This window comes from Balaenoptera physalus (genome assembly GCF_965194825.1).
Source record: "Balaenoptera physalus genome assembly, chromosome: 1".
Classification (NCBI taxonomy): Eukaryota; Metazoa; Chordata; class Mammalia; order Artiodactyla; family Balaenopteridae; genus Balaenoptera; species Balaenoptera physalus.
In genome coordinates, this window is record NC_138882.1 from 174,024,582 (window position 1) to 174,041,946 (window position 17,365).

The 17,365-nt window shown below is 37.4% G+C and overlaps 1 protein-coding gene and 1 long non-coding RNA gene across 13 annotated transcripts in view; one reads left to right on the forward strand and one right to left on the reverse strand.

Moving 5' to 3' along the window:
- LOC309650376 overlaps positions 1-13,091 on the forward strand; it is a 90,173-nt gene extending 77,082 nt beyond the window's left edge. The window contains exon 2 of the long non-coding RNA XR_014257546.1: positions 10,434-13,091. This is a non-coding gene — a long non-coding RNA (uncharacterized lncRNA). The remainder of the gene's footprint in view (positions 1-10,433) is intronic.
- PHACTR4 (phosphatase and actin regulator 4) overlaps positions 1-17,365 on the reverse strand; it is a 150,937-nt gene that overhangs the window by 48,248 nt on the left and 85,324 nt on the right. The window lies entirely within an intron of this gene.

Here is a 17,365-nt window from a genome sequence, read left to right on the forward strand (position 1 = left end):
TATAGTAAACAGGAAAGTTTCAGTTAAGAAAGACAAAAGGTTTCTCTCTGATTGGGTTAAGGGATTAGGTAGTTCCTCAGAGTACAGTAGTCAGTGGAAAAGGTAGGCCTAGATGAAAATGAGAATTAGCTGAATGGGGGACTTCCCTGGTGGCTCAGTGGTTAAGAATCCGCCTGCCAACGCAGGGGACACGGGTTCGAGCCCTGGTCCAGGAATATCCCACATGCTGCGGAGCAACTAAGCCCATGCACCACAACTACTGAGCCTGCGCTCTACAGCCCACAAGCAACAACTACTGAGCCTGCACACCACAACTACTGAAGCCTACACACCTAAAGCCAGTGCTCTGCAACAAGAGAAGCCACGGCAATGAGAAGCCCATGCACCACAACGAAGACCCAACGCAGACAAAAATAAATAAATAAATTAATTTGTTAAAATCTTAATTAAAAAAAAAGAATTAGCTGAATGGAGATGAGAAGAAGTGGAAAAAAAAACTGAGCAAAAAGATTCACAGGTTGTGTGGATGAGGGAAAAAGGGAAATGAGAAGAGGATACAAATGACATTTATCAAACTTTAATCCACTATGTGACATCAGGCACCTGAATCAAATTATTGCCAAGCTCCCTTCAGGTTCTGAAATTCTACAGCAGAGTCAAACTAACGACAACCAATTCAGTGTTCTGTTTCAAATAATGGTTCCAAGAAATGTTTTATTACGGAAGAGAACAGTGGTCATGGTGCACTTTATATAGCTAATCCAACTCAATGCTTGCCATAGAATGCAAAATAAGTGCTTAATGAATTGGGGTATTACTATTGGGAAACCACAATCCTCATTTATTCGTTCCACAAAAATGTCCTGAGCACCTCTAAAGTGTCAGTTATTGTTCTAGGTGTTGGAAACACTGACTGGATACAAAGAGGGAAAAATCTATGCCTTCTTTCTAGTATGTTAGATGGTGATAAGTGCTATAGAAAAAAAATTATTCAGGGAAAGGAAATACGACGGGCTGAGAAAGAGTGTGCTAAATTATAAACTGTGCAAGCAGAAGGGCCTCATTGGGAAGATGACATATAAACAAAGACCTGAAATAAACAACACATTCCTCATTTAACGTATTAAAAGTAAATATTAATTACAACTATAGTATATTTTAATGACTGGTCAGTGAAGTAAGGGTTATCAAATGGGCTGCTCAGTTCTCAAATATTTAAAGATGTGCTGTCTAATACTGTGGTCACTAGTTACATATGATTATTTATATCTATATTAATATTTAATACATTTATACTAAACACAATTTGCAATTCAGTTTCTCAGTTGTACTAGCCACATTTCACACATGGCCACCACACTGGACGGTGCAGATCTAGAACATTTCCATCACTGCACAAAGTTCTATCAGATAGGCCAAACGCAAAGTATTTTTAAAGCACACTTACAAGTATTCCAGTAACAATGCAAAGCAGAGTATTTCATCAGCATGTGGTATCTATTTTCCATGGCACCAATGACTAAACACCAACTACTAGAGGCAGTATACTCCGAAGGAACATTGACAGTAAAAAAAAAAAGTTTCCTTTTATTCAGTCACAAACTATTGAGCTATTTATACTCACAATCTTTGATACTCTTACTTTAACAGTTGAATTACTGTTTCTTTTCCTAGTAACACTTAAGTAAAGTCTTTGACTATTAATAACAACTCAAAGCTCAAGGAAGGATGGTTTTATTTCAATTTAAAGATCTACTGAGAATTATATCCATTTGTTACCAATTGAAAATTAACCACCTCCATCTTATTGTCTGTCCATTTAACATTCTATCTACCCCAAATAGTATTTTTTCATGTAGTTACAATGAAAGTGATTGAGAAATCTTAATCTTAAAGAAAAATATTTAATAAAACCACATGATATTCATAAAAACTAAGTCCCAAGTGGCCTCTGTCTACTAAAGAACCTGGAGGTATCAATGATGTGTAGAAACTAACCAGTCAGAAATCAAGGAGCTGCCCGTCACAGGGCTTTGAAACACTGAATGTTCTCCAGTAAAGTGGCATTCATTGCTGATGACTCAGAGATGACTACTAGTCACTGCCACGTCTCTCCTTCCTTCTCTCTCTTTCATAACTCTTTCTAACTCATTTGGTTCTCAGTTTCACTTTCAGACAGTGAGAAAGAAATCCAAATACTACCAACACTCAGCCACATATCCAGTGGAAATACAATAAGTCTGATGATAGCTATAACATTTGTAAAAATTATTCAGAAATTTCTAACAAGAAATCTCCTTAAACATTCTTTTCCGGTACACGTGCAGGAGAATACAGACTGCATCTTCTACTAAATAAAAATTCTGAGTAATGAACACCTGGTTACACTATGAGTCAACAGTAATTCCACAAAAGAACAAAGGATGACCATATAAATGGTGTTTCTATCAAACTTGCTCCAGTCAGTAATTCAAATGTACTTTATTCTTTGTTTTTCATGTAAGAAATACCCATCTCTTTTATACCATTCTCTTCCCTCAAAACTCTCAAACTTTCACAACCACAGAACCTAGGAGGTGAGGTACAGGAGAAAAAAAAGATTATGTATATAATTTCTAAATTCAAAGAGAAATAGTGTTTTGGATTATACATACCTTTGCTTCTAAATCTTGTAAAAAAAAAAAAAGTAACAGTGAAACACATTAACACTTTAGGAAAACAATGTATGAGGTCAGAGAAAATATGAACAACCTGTCCCTTTGCTCATCTGTCTATGTTAAAGCAATGAGCCCAATCCTAATTTAACCTTTCTGAAAAGCTAATCTTTATTAGTGCTACCGGGTCTATAAAAATGTCGTCACCAAATAAAACCATCCAAGATGCAAATCTGATTACTGTTTTTTCAGCCTAAAAATAAGTTCCTTTGTTGAAAAAGCCCCAAATCAAACAGTATACAATTAGCTATTAAACACTTTACCCATTCTCATCTTGTTCCCAGGTTTAGGAACCAAGAGCCTTCAGAATACCGCCTATCCTAAAATCCAAATTGCTGACAACCAAGTTTGTTGTGTTGATTTGTAGTGAATGAAAAGAAAAAAAGATAAAGGGCTAAAATGATTCTTCTGGGATTTATTCACTTGGGACAAAAAGTCTTCTATATCCTTAAACAATTTTATAAATCCCAGTTTGACAGAATTTATTTGTGGATCACAGCTTTCAAATGTGACATCCTTTTATGTGTGTTTGGGACAGTAATAATTTCCTTCTTACCTGACTCCAGTTTTGTCCCTTTCTGATCTATTCTCAACAGTGGTACCACCATGACCTTTACAAAAACACAAATCTGACAGGGCTCTTCACAGCTTATTAAAAATCCTTCAAGACCTGGCCCAATGTCTATCTTTCTTTCTTTCTTTTTTTAAAAAATTTTTTACTGGAGTATAGTTGATTTACAATGTTGCGTTAGTTTCAGGTATACAGCAAAGTGAATCAGTTATACATATACATATATCCACTCTGTTTTAGATTCTTTTCCCATATAGGCCACTACAGAGTAGTGAGTAGAGTTCCCAGTGTTATACAGTAGGTTCTTATTAGTTATTTTATATACAGCAGTGTGTATATGTCAATCCCAATCTCCCAATTTATCCCTCCCCCCCTTCCCTCTTGGTAACCATAAGTTTGTTTTCTACATCTGTGACTCTATTTCTGCTTTGTAAATAAGTTCATTTGTACCATTTTTTTAGATTCCACATATAAGCGATATCAAATATTTGTCTTTCTCTGTGTCTTACTTCACTCAGTATGACAATCTCTAGGTCCATCCATGTTGCTGCACTAATGCCGATCTTTCTGTCTAACCTTTTCTCTCACCACTCTCCCATGCCTGCTGTCTTTAGTCCTATTCCAAACCACTTGGAATTCTTAAACGATGATATATTTGCCCAGGTCTATCTATCTATGCATCTGCTCTTCTAGCTGCCTAAAATGTCCTCTCCCTCCATTCCTTAATCTGGCTAACTCCCACTCCTTCAAAATTCAGTTTATGTTTCACTTCCTCTAGGAATCCCTCCTTGAACATCTACCTTTCTATACTTAAGACTGAATTATGCATCCCTTCGGTACTCCGAAGTCACCCTGTATATACCTCTACATATAGGGGTATAAATCACTTTTGTTAAAATTATCTACTTACTTATTTGTCTCTCCTACAGTCTTTGAACAGAAATTGTCTTTATATCCTCAGCTAGTAACATACTTCTCAGCACACAGAAGGCATTCAGTAAATATTTTTTAAATGGAGGGAGGCAAAGGGAAAGTAAGATCTTTCACTAGTTTAGCTTGTTAAGTGTCCCTTTCAGGTTATGTAGTATTTGTGTTGGGAAACATGCCAGGCCTGTAGGTACTGAACATACTATAATAAATCACTGCACAGTTTCATGACAAACAGGAAAGAAAAAGACAGATATAATTGAGATTATCTTGCTAACTTAGCTATGGGTTGCATGTTACTATAAATTCACTTCCATAGATGCTTACAGTGACATAATCTTTTAATTACTGTCGCTTTTAGACTTATAAAAAACTGATTTAAAAAAATAGCTCTACTTTTCTTCTAGTTCCTAAGAGAAACAAAAGGACTAAAGTAGCATCGCCAGTTTTTAATCACTCAAAGCTGATTTCTGGTCTCTGCTTCTTCTCCCCTTCATTCCTGTTTTCTGGTTTCTGATCATTTCATTAAATGGTAAAAGTTTCCATCAAAAAAATCAAACAAAAAGAAAATAATACTAAACTCAAAATGATTTACTGTTACATATGAACATCTCTAACAAAAGATCTGATGAAAAAGAAAGCTAAAGCTTAGAAAAGGTAAATTAAGTTCAACTTCCTAGGCATTCCTTCTCCCCATTCTCTATGGATAATAACAGCTAACATTAATCGACCATGTATTATAATGCCAGGGACTATTCTAAGTGTTTTGTTTTGTCTAATTCTTACAACAAGGCTATAAGAAGGATACCATTTATTATCCCCATTTAGTAGTTGAGGAAACTAAGTCACCCAGGGGTAAACCTGTCCAAGGAGTTCATAGCTAATCAACGGCAAAGGTAAAGTTCATATCTAAGTAATCTGGATGTGATTCTCCACTCCCAACTACTACAAGATAGTCTGTACTACAAAATGGACTTTGAATTCACACAATACTTCCTAGGTGTTTAGATAAGAACATTTATTTTTAATATAAAAACTTTAGGAGGTAGTACTTTAACAAAAGTAAAATTCAGGTACAGAACAGTTACGTGAATTGCCCAAAATGACAGTGTTAAAATTAAAAACACCAACAATTTGTTCTCTTAGCTTACCCCTGATATTTCCAGTATGACTACCAAAAAGAATGATGTTTCTTATCTCAAAATCAATTTTTAAAGGAATTACTTAGAAAATAAGTGAAAGGTCTAGAATCAAGAAAAGTTGGCTATATGGGATACAGACATTTCTACTACCCCTCGAACCAAATCTAGAACAAAAATACTTCAGTCCCAATACTGCATGAGAAACCCAAATTACTGAAGCACAGGTTTACACCTTTAACCCACATGTATGCTACCGGGAGCAATCATTATTAGCAATGTACAAGTGTGCTTCACCACCATGTACTGTCTATCCATACTCCCTAAGGTACTTAGGAGCCCCTAGTTTTTCCTATTTCTCCATGTTCACCAAATTTTCCTGTTAGATACGAGACAAAAACAATTAAAACAAAAAAACTCTACTTAAAGTCATCAGTATTAAACTGTTCAAACAACACAGATATAGAAAAGGCAATATAGATGCTATAAAGCAAGTTTTGTTTTAATAATTTCCTTAAGTACAAGTCATGTTGAATAACATGGCATGAAATTCCAATAACACAATTATTTTTATCTGTATAAAAACACTTATTCATTCTGCCTAGCATTAATAGTTTCTAATCTCCTCTTTGAGTGATGAAACTATATCTATATCTTATTCTTTTTTTAAAATTAATTTTTATTGGAGTATGGCTGCTTTACAATATTCTGTTAGCCTCCACTGCACAACAAAATGAATCAGCCACACATACAGATATCCCCTCCCTTTTGGACTTCCCTCCCATTTAGGTTACCACAGTGCATTAGGTAGAGTTCCCTGTGCTATACAGTATGTTCCCATCAGTTGTCTATTTTATACATAGCATCAATAATGTATATTTGTCAATCCCAGTCTCCCAACTCCTGCGTCCCCACCCCTTTCTCCCTTGGTATCCATACATTTGTTCTCTACGTCTATGTCTCTACTTCTGCTTTGCAAATAAGATCACCTATACCATTTTTCTAGATTCCGCACATATGCCTTATTATACGATATTTGCTTTTCTCTTTCTGACTTACTTCACTATGTATGACACTCTCTAGGTCCATCCACGTCTCTACAAATGAACCAATTTCATTACTTTTTATGGCTGAGTAATATTCCATGTATATATGCACCACATCTTCTTTATCCATTCCTCTGTTGATGGACATTTAGGTTGCTTCCATGTCCTAGCTATTGTATGCTGCTATGAACATTGGGGTGCATGTGTTTTTTTTAAATTATGGTTTTCTCTGGGTATATACCCAGTAGTGGGATTGTTGGGTCATTTGGTGAAAGTATATCTTATTCTTTTTGTTTGTTTGTTTGTTTTGTCCTTCATGGCAGCTAGGGCAATGTGCCTAGGAAAATTTATTAAATGAATTAATGAATCATTCAGCCAGTCAATCACCCATCCATCCGCTTTTTCACCTTTTGATTGGTTAGGGTATGTAGTGAGTATGACAATAAATTACAAGCAAAACCAACTGGACTTCACTGTAACCAATGTTAAGCTACTGGCCCTGGAGGCATTATGAGATTATAACTAGAAGTAACAAGCACACACCAAAGCACTTCACCCCAGCAAGAATGTCTTTTCTTTGGTGCCACTTTTCTCTTTTACTATTTAAGACATAATTCTTATGGGTTCTTGCTATTCAAGCCCTTTGATTATCCAGCTCTATACTGAAGAGGGAAAAGACTGACCTGGGGTGGGGGGCGGGGTGTAAAATGGACAAAATAAAGCTGCTAGACCCATCTGCTTTACACCATTTAAATTCTTTTGGGAGATCAAAGAAGAAAAACAGAAGATACACACTCATCAAAAGAAACCTAAATCTGAAATTTTATAATGTTTAAATAGTCAAATAAAATGTAGTATTTATTTAATATTCTCATGCAGTGAAAAAAAAGAAAGCTGTAGCTACAGACTGCAATCTGATATGATATCACTCTGGCTACCAAGAGATACACACGCTAGTTTGATGAGGAAAAAACAAAACACAAATCTTTGGGACTTCCCTGGTGGTCCACTGGGTAAGACTCCACACTCCCAATGCAGGGGGCCTGGGTTCGATACTTGGTCGGGGAACTAGATCTTGCACGCCTGATGCAACTAAAGAGTTTGCATGCCACAGCTAAGAATCTGCATGCCGCAACCAAGAAGACTGCATACCACGACTAAGAGCCTGTATGCCACAACGAAGATCCTGCATGCCGCAACTAAGATCCGACGCAGCCAGAATAAATAAATATTAAACACACACACACACACACACACAAATCTTCAATGAGGAACTGAAGGCCATCAACATCATTCCACAAGGTAGTCCATTATACTACTATCCCCCTCTTTTAATGGAAGCCTCCATTACGGGGTGTGTACGTTTGTGCACATCTGTGCGTGTTTTGGACTCCACTGATGTTTCATGTTGCAATCTTGTAAAACCTACCCTGCCTTTGAATCAAGTCAAAGCTCTATCATGAAAGGCTATTTTTAGTATGATAGAACTCTAGAGGCCCAAGAAGCCATCCACTGAGGTTGTTTTGAAACTAATGGTCCCCTGCCTAATGGGAAATGTTCATACAAGTTTTATTACCAACTTTTAAATCCCACTGATCATACTTAACCTGAATTTGAAGTAAAGTTGAGGAAAAACATTTATTTATATTTTTATTTTGGCCATGCCATGGGGCTTGCGGGATCTTAGTTCCCCGACCAGGGATTGAACCCGTGCCCCCTGCAACAGTGCAGAGTCTTAACCACTGGACTGGCAAGGAAGTCCCACTCATCACTTACTATTAAACCATAAAAATCTCAAAAACTTTAAAGTTTTCTTTTCTTTAATAAAAATAATACACACTTTTAAATCTGAATATGCCAATACACTGTGCTGTGCACACTGCTCTTTATCAAGGTTATTTCTTTAGGTAAATGGGTAGATGGACACTAATAAATTTTCTTATTTCTTGATGTAACGCCTTTATTTACTTATCTATGATAGCAAATTTCTAGTTTTATAAGTTATATACTTTTCTTATTAAGATCATTCATAGGTATTTTATAATTTTGGTTGTTGTAAATACTTTTAATCCCCTTAGTTTTTAAGATATAATTTATTCTAATATATATAAAATTTTAACGATTCATTTTTGAACATTTAGTTTGCATTTATCAGCCATGTTACTGAATTATTTTTCAGTTGATTCTTTTGGGAATATTTTTCTGAAGAGAGAATAATATTAGCCAACAGCTATGTACTTATTTTGTTCATTATTGGAAACATACCTCTAATGATTGCTCATCTTATTGCACTAAGAACCCCCAAAATAATGTTAAATAAAGTAACAGTGGGCATTCTTTTTTTTTTTTTTTTTTTTTTTTTTAATTAATTAATTTATTTATGGCTGTGTTGGGTCTTCGTTTTCTGTGCGAGGGCTTTCTCTAGTTGCGGCAAGTGGGGGCCACTCTTCATCGCGGTGCGTGGGCCTCTCATTATCGCGGCCTCTCTTGTTGCAGAGCACAGGCTCCAGACGCGCAGGCTCAGTAATTGTGGCTCACGGGCCTAGTTGCTCCGCGGCATGTGGGATCTTCCCAGACCAGGGCTCGAACCCGTGTCCCCTGCATTGGCAGGCAGATTCTCAACCACTGCGCCACCAGGGAAGCCCAACAGTGGGCATTCTTGTCTTGTTCTTGCTCTAGTGGACATTTCTTCAATATTTCACTGGTAAGTGTGCTAGTGTCTCTTGGTTTCAGATAGCTGTTCTTTATCATATTAAAGGATTATGTAAGCATAGTATAAAAGAAAAAAATGAACTAAAAGGATATACACAACATTCATGTTATGGGTTGTCACTGGAGAGTAGTGGTCAAAGGAGATTATATGTAACTTTTATAAATATGTCCTCATGTTACCAATTTTAAAATCAATTGAGTAGAAATATAGGTGCTTGTTATTATTTAAATATTTTAGAATAAAAATAAATTATCCTATTCTTAGTGTAATAAAAGCTTTGAGTGGAATAGTTGAATTTTATCAAAAATTTTTGTGATCAGTAGAGATAAGCATATCGCTTTCCTCCTGTTTTTTTGACTTATCAATGTACTAATGTGTTATTATTTATAGTTTCCTTAATACAATACTTAGATCTTGAAAGAATTCCTCTTGGTTATATTCTTTTAATATACTGAGAGATCTGACATATCCAATGGGGAAAAAAGCAGTTCTAATCAGTATGTTAAAATAACTATATAGCTATAGTAATATAGTTATCTATAACTATATAGATAACTGCTCTGGAAAAAAACATGGAAGTAAATATATCAAAATATTATCCGTAGTTACCACAGGGTGGAAAGATCAAGTGTGACTTAAATTTTTCTACTTTACACCACTTTATATTTTCTGGAGGAAATATGTATTGTTTTTGAAATCAGAAAAAAATGTAATAATGACTTGTTGAATTTAATCTGCAAGTACTTTATACAGACTTTCTACAACTATATTCATTAAGTGAGATAGGACAAATTTCAATTTTCTTTTTGCACTATCTTTGTCAGCTCTCAGTTATCAAGATTTTGCTAATTTTATGAAATAAATGGGTGTACTTTCTTTTTCTCTACAGTGTGTGATATAGCATTGTAATTATCTGCTTCTTCAAACTATTAATGAAACTGTCCATAAGACTCACTGGGGGATTTCCCTAGTGGTCCAGCGGTAAAGAATCCGCCTTTCAATGCAGGGGACACGGGTTTGATCCCTGGTCGGGGAACTAAGATCCCACATGCCGCAGAGCAAATAAGCCCACGTGCCACAACTACTGAGCTCGTGCACCTCAACGAGAGAGCCCACATGCCACAACCTACAGAGCCCATGCACCCTGGAGCCTGCGTGCCACAACTAGAGAGAGAAAACCCGCTGCCACAACTAGAGAGAGGCCTATGCACCACAATGAAGAGCCCACGTGCTGCAACAAAAGATAACGCATGCCTCAACAAAGATCCCGTGTGCTGCAACTAAGACCCGACACAGCCAAAAAAAAAAAAAAAAAAGAAAAAGAAAAACAAACAAAAAACAACTCACTGGGCTTAGATACATTTTAACATTTCGACCATGCCTGTTAGTCTATATGGGATTTTCATGTCTTGAGTCACTTTAGTAAATTATATTTCCCTAGAAAATTACCTATTTAATCAGGAATTTACTAATAAAGGTGTCAATGTATTCAGTGGACAAAGGAGAATATTTTCAACTTCATATCATATCCAAAAGTTAACTCGAAAAGAATCATTGAACTAAATGTAAAACCTAAAAAGATAAAACATCTTGAAGGAAAAACAAAAATACCTTTCTGACCTTGAGTTAAACAAAGATTTCTTAGAAGATAAGGAACACTAACCAAAAAAGAAAAAATTGGACTTCATCAATTAAAAATATCTGCTAATAAGACAAACCACAGGCTGGGAAAAAAACATTTGTGTAGTAACACTTATAAAGAACTTGTACGTGGACCATGTAAAAAACTCTCACAACTCAATAACAAGAAAATAAGCCAATTTTTAAAAAGATCAAGATCTGAACAGACATTTCATCAGAGAAAAGATATGGATGGCAAATAAACACATGAAAAGTTACTCAATATTATTAGTCATGAGGAAACTGCATATTAAAACCACAATGAGATACCGCTATACACGTATTAGAATGGCCAAAATCCAAAACACTGACAGCACCAAACGCTGGAGCAATAGGAGCTCTCATTCATTGCTGATGGGAACACCAAATAGTACAGCCACTCAGGAAGACAATCTGGCAGTTTCTTAAAAAACTAAACATACCCTTACCATATATTCCAACAACTGTACCCCTTGGTATTTACCCAAATAATTGAAAACTTACATCCACACAAAACCTACACACAGATGTTTAGAGCAACTTTATTCATAACTGCCATAATTTGGAAGCAACCAAGATGCTCTTCCGTAGGTAAAGGATAAATAAGCCATGATACATCCAAACAATGGAATATTTTTCAGTGCTAAAAAGAAAAGAGCTATCAAGCCACGAAAAGACATGGAGGAACCTTAAATGCATACTACTAAGTGATAGAAGTCAATCTGAAAAAGCTACGTATGAAAAAGCTACTGTATGATTCCAACTTTATGACATTCTGGAAAATTAAACTTAAAAGCTTTTGCACAGCAAAGGAAACCATAAACAAGACAAAAAGACAACTCTCAGGATGGGAGAAAATATTTGCAAATGAAACAACAGACAAAGGATTAATCTCCAAAATACACAAACAGCTCATGGAGCTCAGTATCAAAAAAACAAACAATCCAATTTAAAAATGGGCGGAAGACCTAAATAGACATTTCACCAAAGAAGACATACAGATGGCCAAGAGGCACATGAAAAGATGCTCAACATCACTAATTATTAGAGAAATGCAAATCAAAACTACAATGAGGTATCACTTCACGCTGGTCAGAATGGCCATTATCAAAAAATCTAGAAACAATAAATGCTGGAAAGGGTATGGTGAAAAGGGAACCCTCCTGCACTGTTAGTGGGAATGTAAATTGATACAACCACTATGGAAAACAGTATGGAGGTTCCTTAAAAAACTAAAAATAGAACTACCATATGACCCAGCAATCCCACTACTGGGCATATACCCTGAGAAAATCATAATTCAAAAAGAGACATGTAGGGCTTCCCTGGTGGCACAGTGGTTAAGAATCTGCCTGCCAATGCAGGGGACACAGGTTTGAGCCCTGCCTGGTCCGGGAAGATCCCACATGCTGCAGAGCAACTAAGTCCGTGCACCACAGCTACTGAGCCTGCGCTCTACAGCCCGTGAGCCACAACTACTGAGCCCACGTGCCACAACTGATGAAGCCCACGCACCTAGAGCCAGTGCTCCGCAGCAAGAGAAGTCACTGCAATGAGAAGCCTGCGCACCACAACGAAGAGTAGCCCCCACTCACCGCAACTAGAGAAAGCTTGTGCATAGCAATGAAGACCCAACACAACCAAAAATCAATAAAAAAATAAATTAAAAAAAAAAAGAGAGACATGTACCACAATGTACATTGCAGCAGTATTTGCAATAGCCAGGACATGGTACCAACCTAAATGTTCATCGACAGATGAATGGATAAAGATGTGGCACATATATACAATGGAATATTACTCAGCCATAAAAAGAAACGAAACTGAGTTATCTGTAGTAAGGTGGATGGACCTAGAGTCTGTCATACAGAGTGAAGTAAGTCAGAAAGAGAAAAACAAATACCGTATGCTAACACATATATATGGAATCTAAAAAAAAAAAAAATGGTACTGATGAACCTAGTTGCAGGGCAGGAATAAAGAGGTAGACATAGAGAATGGACTTGAGAACATGGGGTGGGAGGGGGAAGCTGGGGCGAAGTGAGAGTAGCATCGACATATACACACTACCGAATGTAGAATAGTTGGCTGGTAGAAAGCAGCAGCACAGCACAGGGAGATCAGCTCGGTGCTTTGTGATGACGGAGAGGGGTAGGATAGGGAGGGTGGAGGGAGGCTCAAGAGGGAGGGGATGTGGGGACATGTGTATGCATATGGCTGATTCGCTTTGTTGTGCAACAGAAACTAACACAGTACTGTGAAGCAATTATACTCCAATAAAGATCTACGAAAAAATAAAACAAAAAAAAAATGAAAAAAAAAGGCATGAAAGGAATGAACTACTGATACATGCAACAACATGTATGAATCTTGACAGCTTTATGCTAGGTGAAAAACCAGACAAAAGGCTACATATTATATAATTCTGATTACAAAAGGTAAGCAGGGAACTTTTGGTATGGAAGGAAGTACTCTACATCTTTTTTTTTTTTTTTTAACATCTTTATTGGAGTATAATTGCTTTACAATGGTGTGTTAGTTTCTGCTCTATAACAAAGTGAATCAGTCATACATATACATATGTTCCCACATCTCCTCCCTCCTGCATCTCCCTCCCTCCCACCCTCCCCATCCCACCGCCCCAGGCAGTCACAAAGCACAGAGCTGATCTCCCTGCGCTATGCGGTTGCTTCTCACTAGCTATCTCTTTTACGTTTGGTAGTGTATATATGTTCATGCCACTCTCTCACTTTGTCACATCTTACCCTTCCCCCTCCCCATATCCTCAAGTCCATTCTCTAGTAGGTCTGTGTCTTTATTACTCTACATCTTGATTGCGGTGGTAGTTACATGATTTTACGTGTTTGTCAAAAAAAAGAACTATAATATACTTTAAAAGGGTAAATTTTATTGTATATAAACTGTATCTCAATTAACCTGACTTATTTTGAAAAGGAATTCTAAGGAGCACCTTGTAACTGCTTAACACAGACTGAAAGCTCCATAAGAACAGAGATTACATCTTCTCGGTGGAGATTTTTTTTTTAATTAATTAATTTATTTATGGCTGTGTTGGGTCTTCGTTTCTGTGCGAGGGCTTTCTCCACTTGCGGCAAGTGGGGGCCACTCTTCATCAAGGTGCGCGGGCCTCTCATTATCGCGGCCTCTCATGTTGCGGAGCACAGGCTCCAGACGCGCAGGCTCAGTAATTGTGGCTCACGGGCCTAGTTGCTCCGCGGCATGTGGGATCTTCCCAGACCAGGGCTCGAACCCGTGTCCCCTGCGTTGGCAGGCAGACTCTCAACCACTGCGCCACCAGGGAAGCCCCAGAGATTACATCTTATTAGTGATTATAATTAATAAGAATATTACAGCTACTGTATGTTCACTATGTGGTTACAATGCTAAGCACATTATAAGTACTAATTCATTTAATTCTTTTTAAAAAAAATAAATTTATTTATTTATTTATGGCTGCATCGGGTCTTCATTGCTGCACGCGGGCTTTAGTTGTGGTGAGCAGGGGCTACTCTTTGTTGTGGTGTGTTCTCATTGCGGTGGCTTCTCTTGTTACGGAGCACGGGCTCTAGGTGTGCGGGCTTCAGCAGTTGTGGCTCGCAGGCTCTAGAGCATAGGCTCAGTATTTGTGGCACACGGGCTTAGTTGCTCCGCAGTACGTGGGATCTTCCCAGACCAGGGCTCAAACCCGTGTCCCCTGCATGGCAGGCACATTCTTTTTTTTTCCTTTTTAAAATTTTATTTATTTATTTATTTATTTATTTATTTTTGGCTGCATTGGGTCTTTGTTGTTGGGTCTTTGTTGCTGCACGCGGGCTTTCTCTAGTTGCGGTGAGCAGGGGTTACTCTTCGTTGTGGTGCATGGACTTCTCATTGCGGTGGCTTCTCTTGTTGCAGAGCTCGGGCTCTAGGCATGCGGGCTTCAGTAGTTGTGGCACGCGGGCTCTAGAGTGCAGGCTCAGTAGTTGTGGTGCATGGGCTTAGCTGCTCCGCGGCATGTGGGATCTTCCCAGACTAGGGCTCGAACCCGTGTCCCCTGCATTTGCAGGAGGATTCTCAACCACTGTGCCACCAGGGAAGTCCCAAGCAGGCAGATTCTTAACCACTGTGCCACCAGGGAAGTCCCCATTTAATTCTTATAGCAACCTTGTGGGAAAGGTAAAATTCATATCTGTACTTTAGGGATAAACTGAAGATTAGAGAGTAACTGTCTTGCCCAAAAGGACACAGCCAAGAAGTGGGAGAACTGGGATCTGAACTCAAGTTTGCTTACTCCAGAGCCTGAGGGCTTAACTGGTAGGATACGCTGCTTTGCTGATTTTGCTTAGTGTTTACTGAACAAATGAATGGATGAGGAACAAGTCAACTATGATGGAGTTTGGTAGGGTAGGCTGAATCTATTGACAGTTCATAGGAAGAATAAAACATATATATATATTTAAAAGGACACATTATTAAGTAGAGATGTAAAGTGGCAATTTTAGGTGTAGCAGGTAAGCTGTGAATGTAGAATGACCATGATAGTCTTTAATATCCTTTAACAATACCCTTTTATTCTCTTTTACCTCCTTTAAGAAATTATTTTACATATTTTAATTTTTGACACTGAGGAATACAAAGAAGGAACTAAAATGCCTATAACCCGATAATCCAGATAAAATCCTTTTTTACATTTAAAAAACCAAAAGTAATACATGTATATAGATGAAAATGCAAACCATACAGGAAGATACAAAATGATAAGTGAAAACCGTCTATCCTTCCTTTTTTTTTTGCCGTGCTGCGCAGCTAGTGGGTATCTTACTTAGTTCCCTGACCAGGGATTGAACTCAGGCCTATGGCAGTAAAAGCTCAGAGTCCTAACCACTGGACCACCAGGGAATTCCCACTATCCCTCCCTTTTAATTTTCATTCTTATAATCATTGCCTATGTAGTGTCCAAGACACATTAAAAAAAAAAATTATTTATTTATTTTGGCTGTGCTGGGTCTTGGCTGCGGCATGCGGACTCTTAGTTGTGGCATGCAGACTCTTAGTTGCGGCATGCGTGCAGGATCTAGTTCCCTGACCAGGGCTTGAACTCCAGCCCCATGCATTGGGAACACGAGTCTTACCCACTGGACCACCAGGGAAATCCCTGTCCAAGACACATTGATGAAGGGCTCAGTATGCAGAAATAAATTCAGATGGAAAATCATCTACACATTTAGTCCACCTATCATACTTTCTATGATTTTCTAGGGAGTAAGTAGCAATCAGAAGTGATGAAAAGTGGTGAGACGGTCCAGAATGTCAGCATCACTACTTTTCAGGCTTGCATGACTACAAAGATGGCTCATCTTTTTCTATTGACAGAAAAAAATAATTATAGGGCATCTGTGTTATTAAAGTTCACAGTGTTCTACTATAAACTGGTGTTCTATGCACTTTGTTTCCCTTAAGATTGTTAATTCTATCTTACGCAGAAAATTTAAAACCACTATAAGAAATACATACAAATATTGCCTACTATTGAGCAGTAGGATATAACAGTAAAAAGATCTTGCCCCTCATAAGTTATACTCTTATCAGGAAATAAGATGACAGAAGATATTTAATATATGTATAATAATGCTATATTAAATTTCTACTGAACACCACAGGGAAAAAAATAGAAGTAACATCATTTTTGGCATTGTTTAATTCCAGAGGAATTTATCTCCTACACCTTAAGAATCTCAAAACTAATTAAGTTCATATTTTGCCTTCATTCTTAAAGAGAAGGGAGGGAAGGGCTGTGTTATTGGCATATTTTGAGCTTCAAGTGCTAACAACATGATAACATCACAAAAAATTTTCCCGTGAACTTATAAGTGAAATGCATTAGTCTTGAGCATGGTTCCTTAACAAATGTCCTTGAAAGGTTAGGAAAACCCCCTTTAAAACGTAATAATGATTTATAAATTCAGATTCAGAATAGGAAGAACACAATTGACTTTATTTGTTTTGGATATGGCTTCTGTTTTCCACTTCAACAAACTGATTCTCATATTTCCTATGTGATACAAATTCTAATCTAAAGGAGATATTACCTTGTTAAATCTGTTTAATCTGTTCCCAGAATACCATGCATATGAATAAAGCCTTTGCACCTAGCTTTAAATTCAGGCTTCACACCAACAATCTATCTCATTAAATAATTATTTCATCAAACACAACCAAAAAAATTTTTTTCAACAAACTGTGCTCTCTTCTGTGGAAGGGAGGGTATATAGAAACTTAATGCGGTTGTTAGAAAATTTAAAACATTTTGAGAAGGCAATTTAGTGTATACAGATCCTCTCCTACCCCAAAAAACCTTTTAGAAGAAGTTTCATATGCCAGGGTTTCAGTCCCTTTTCCTGGGCGTGCTACGGAGAGAATGGCTGTTAACCCATAAACATTTGAGAAGGGAGGAAGAAAGAAAGCAGAAGCAGGAATAAGCCATTTTTACAAGTAGCGGGGTATGAAGCATCACGGTAGCTTAAAATGTATACATATTTTCTCTGGACCCTGCCTTCCCCCAGCACTTACGTACAGTGTAGCCCTTACTTTAAAAA